Genomic DNA, 4701 nt, shown 5'->3' with positions numbered 1-4701 from the left:
TACATCATGTGTTTGTGCAGTGCTCTCTCTCTCTCTCTACATCATGTGTTTATGCAGTGCTCTCTCTCTCTCTACATCATGTGTTTGTGCAGTGCTCTCTCTCTCTCTCTACAGCATGTGTTTGTGCAGTGCTCTCTCTCTCTCTCTCTACAGCATGTGTTTATGCAGTGCTCTCTCTCTCTCTCTACAGCATGTGTTTGTGCAGTGCTCTCTCTCTCTCTCTCTCTACATCATGTGTTTATGCAGTGCTCTCTCTCTCTCTCTCTCTCTACAGCATGTGTTTATGCAGTGCTCTCTCTCTCTCTCTCTCTCTCTACAGCATGTGTTTGTGCAGTGCTCTCTCTCTCTCTACAGCATGTGTTTGTGCAGTGCTCTCTCTCTCTCTCTCTACATCATGTGTTTATGCAGTGCTCTCTCTCTCTCTCTCTCTACATCATGTGTTTATGCAGTGCTCTCTCTCTCTCTCTACAGCATGTGTTTATGCAGTGCTCTCTCTCTCTCTCTCTCTACAGCATGTGTTTATGCAGTGCTCTCTCTCTCTCTCTACAGCATGTGTTTGTGCAGTGCTCTCTCTCTCTCTACATCATGTGTTTGTGCAGTGCTTCTCTCTCTCTCTCTACAGCATGTGTTTGTGCAGTGCTCTCTCTCTCTCTCTACATCATGTGTTTGTGCAGTGCTCTCTCTCTCTCTCTCTACAGCATGTGTTTGTGCAGTGCTCCTCTCTCTCTCTCTCTACAGCATGTGTTTGTGCAGTGCTCTCTCTCTCTCTCTCTACATCATGTGTTTGTGCAGTGCTCTCTCTCTCTCTCTCTCTACATCATGTGTTTGTGCAGTGCTCTCTCTCTCTCTCTCTCTCTACATCATGTGTTTGTGCAGTGCCTCTCTCTCTCTCTCTCTACATCATGTGTTTGTGCAGTGCTCTCTCTCTCTCTCTCTCTACATCATGTGTTTGTGCAGTGCTCTCTCTCTCTCTCTCTACATCATGTGTTTGTGCAGTGCTCTCTCTCTCTCTCTCTCTACATCATGTGTTTGTGCAGTGCTCTCTCTCTCTCTCTCTACATCATGTGTTTGTGCAGTGCTCTCTCTCTCTCTCTACATCATGTGTTTGTGCAGTGCTCTCTCTCTCTCTCTCTACATCATGTGTTTGTGCAGTGCTCTCTCTCTCTCTCTCTCTACATCATGTGTTTATGCAGTGCTCTCTCTCTCTCTCTCTACATCATGTGTTTGTGCAGTGCTCTCTCTCTCTCTCTCTACATCATGTGTTTATGCAGTTCTCTCTCTCTCTACAGCATGTGTTTGTGCAGTGCTCTCTCTCTCTCTCTCTCTACAGCATGTGTTTATGCAGTGCTCTCTCTCTCTCTCTCTCTACAGCATGTGTTTGTGCAGTGCTCTCTCTCTCTCTCTCTCTACAGCATGTGTTTGTGCAGTGCTCTCTCTCTCTCTCTCTCTACATCATGTGTTTGTGCAGTGCTCTCTCCTTCTCTCTCTCTACATCATGTGTTTGTGCAGTGCTCTCTCTCTCTCTCTCTCTACAGCATGTGTTTATGCAGTGCTCTCTCTCTCTCTCTACATCATGTGTTTGTGCAGTGCTCTCTCTCTCTCTCTCTCTACAGCATGTGTTTATGCAGTGCTCTCTCTCTCTCTCTCTCTCTACATCATGTGTTTATGCAGTGCTCTCTCTCTCTACATCATGTGTTTATGCAGTGCTCTCTCTCTCTACATCATGTGTGTGTGCAGTGCTCTCTCTCTCTCTCTACATCATGTGTTTGTGCAGTGCTCTCTCTCTCTACATCATGTGTTTGTGCAGTACTCTCTCTCTCTACATCATGTGTTTATGCAGTGCTCTCTCTCTCTCTCTCTCTCTCTACATCATGTGTTTGTGCAGTGCTCTCTCTCTCTCCTCCATGTTGTTCTAATCCTCCCTGAAACAGAGAAGTCTTGGGACATTGTGAGAAATGCTCACAATCAATCAATCACATTTTTATTAAATCCTTTTTAAAACGCTGTACATTATCTCTCAACTCTCTCACTCATACCTGTCTATAATGATCAAACCGAGCATTGGACAGATAGGACCAGCCTCAGCCTCCCCCTGGTCCAGGCTCCATCTCTGGAGATCCTTATCCCTGCTGACGTCCTCACTGCCCAGATTGGTGAGTTAATCTCTCAGCTCCATCAATTTGACAACCTACCATCTACCTCAGGCCAAATTCTCACTCAGGTTGTACAACTCATTTCACAAACAAACAAACCATTTTTTTTTGCAGACAAACTCATCAAGAATATCACATCTGTCAAATGCAGTGTAAATCAGTTGTACTAGACCTTTTAATAAACTGAAAGCCGTGGTATATCAGTCCGTATATACCACGGTTATGACAAAAGGTAGTTTTACTACTCTAATTACGTTGTTAACCAGTTTATAATAGCAATAAGGCACATCGGGGGTTTATGATATATGGCCAGGCACTCCACGTTGCGTCGTGCTTAAGTACAGCCCTTAGCCGTGGTATATTGGCCATATATCACACATCCTCGGCTCTTATTGCTTAAGTATCTCATTGTGGTTAATGGAGTTATTTACTTTATGTCCCGCAGTGAGTGAACCAGCCTGCAGGGGGCACTGTGGGGAGACTGAGGAAGCCGATCCTCCATAGAGCCAACCCAGTCAGAGAGGTACTGTACTCTATAGTGCTGCTGTCCATGGTGCTGAACCCAAAGACCAGACCACCTCCTCTTCTCTCACTAACTCCTGCCCCCCTGTTACCGAACACAACTTTCAGGAGATATGGGTACTGTTGAGAAGACTATGTTTCATAACCTTTATCAAGAGGCTTTAGTACAGTGATACAGATGTGCAAAATACACATGTATACACTATATATACAAAAGTATGAGGACACCCATTAGTGGATTCGGCTATTTCAGCCACACCCGTTGCTGACAGGTGTATAAAATTGAGCACACAGCCATGCAATCTCCATAGACAAACACTGGCAATAGAATGGCCCGTACTGAAAAGCTCAGTGACTTTCAACGTGGCACCGTCATAGGATGCCACCTTTCCAACAAGTCAGTTTGTAATATTTCTGCCCTGCTAGAGCTGCCCCAGTCAACTGTAAGTGCTGTTATTGTGAAGTGGAAACATGTGTTTGTGCAGTGCTCTCAGGTGCAACAACGGCTCAGTCGCGAAGTGGTAGGCCACACAAGGTCACAGAATTGGACCGCCAAATGCTGAAGCACGTAACGTGTAAAAATAGTCTGTCCTTGGTTGCAACACTCACTACCGAGTTCCAAACTGCCTCTGGAAACAACGTCAGCACAAGAACAGTTTGTCGGGAGCTTCATTAAATGGGTTTCCATGGCCGTGCAGCCGCACACAAACCTAAGATCACTTTACGCAATGTCAAGCGTCGGTTGGAATACTGTCCCTTCTGGTCGTCACTTCCTGTTGAATGTGGAATGAGAGCGAGCTCGGTTTGTTGTTTTGAAAAGTTTTTAAAGTCTATTGAAAAAGTTTGGTTACTGGCTAGCTACCTTTTTGAAGTTTGTATCCGGTGACCCGGTTGGCATCAGTTGCTGGGACCGTTACTATCTATCCAGTGGTCCTGCCGAGTAAGGCCGGGTCTGAGGAGCTGCTTGGCGTAGCAGCTAGCCTAGCTGCTAGCTCGCTGCCTATCATGCTAGCAGGGTTTTCTTGAGGGCTTGAATGCTGCCCGCGACGCGGTTAGTCATTGTGGCTGGGGCCCGAGGATTGTCCCGGGCTTGTGGCTGTCTAGATCCCTGCTGTTTGTTGATGTTGTTTCTAATCTTACCTGTAACCTGCCTTGTCTGGAACTGCGAGGAGTAACAGTGTAACCTATGTTGTTACCATGACAAAGACCAAAGCCAAGTAGTGTTGAGGACAGTGGTGTCTCTCTATCACAGGTAAAGGATCTTTTAAACTAACAAAAATAGTTCTACAAGCAGTTGTTACAACAACAAGAAAATACCTTCAAGTGTTTTTGTCCAAATACTGGTGAACTAATAAATGAATGGACCTGACCAGAGAGGTCCAGGACCTGAAGAACAGTTTGCAGCTCGATGAGTTTAAACAGGAGGATGGCAAGATGACAGCAATCTGTAAGTCATTGAGAGAGGACATCAATTCTATATGTGAATCTATGATAACAACGACGGATGAATCAGATTATCTCGAGGGACAATCAAGGCGGAACAAAATGGTTCTGGAAGGAATTGCAGAATCTCCACGAGACCTGGATAAAGTCTGAGGATAAAGTGAAGGAAATGATCGCAGCGAAACTGAAGATGGACCAAAGGAAGCTTGAGTTGGACTGGAAAACCCACCTCTGGCCCAGGTGACAGGCCCAGGTGACAGGCCCAGGCCGATAGGGGTCAAGTTCCTGAGGTTCAAGGACATGGTAGCTGTTCTGGAAAAAGCCAAGAAATTGAGAGGAGCGTACAGTGCCTTCGGAAAGTATTTAGACTCCTTGACTTTTTCCACATTTTGTTACGTTACAACCTGCATCAATTTACTACACACAATACCCCATAATGACAAAGAAAAAAAGCAGTTTTAAAAAAAAATATTCAGACCCTTTAATCAGTGCTTTGTTGAAGTACCTTTGGCAGCAATTACAGCATCGAGTCTTCTTTGGTATGACTACAGGGTATGACTGTGACAGAGGCCCTGGTCTGGCT

The sequence above is a fragment of the Salmo salar genome, chromosome ssa21, assembly GCF_905237065.1.
Source record: "Salmo salar chromosome ssa21, Ssal_v3.1, whole genome shotgun sequence".
Classification (NCBI taxonomy): Eukaryota; Metazoa; Chordata; class Actinopteri; order Salmoniformes; family Salmonidae; genus Salmo; species Salmo salar.
Note: the sequence above shows the minus strand (reverse complement) of the source record.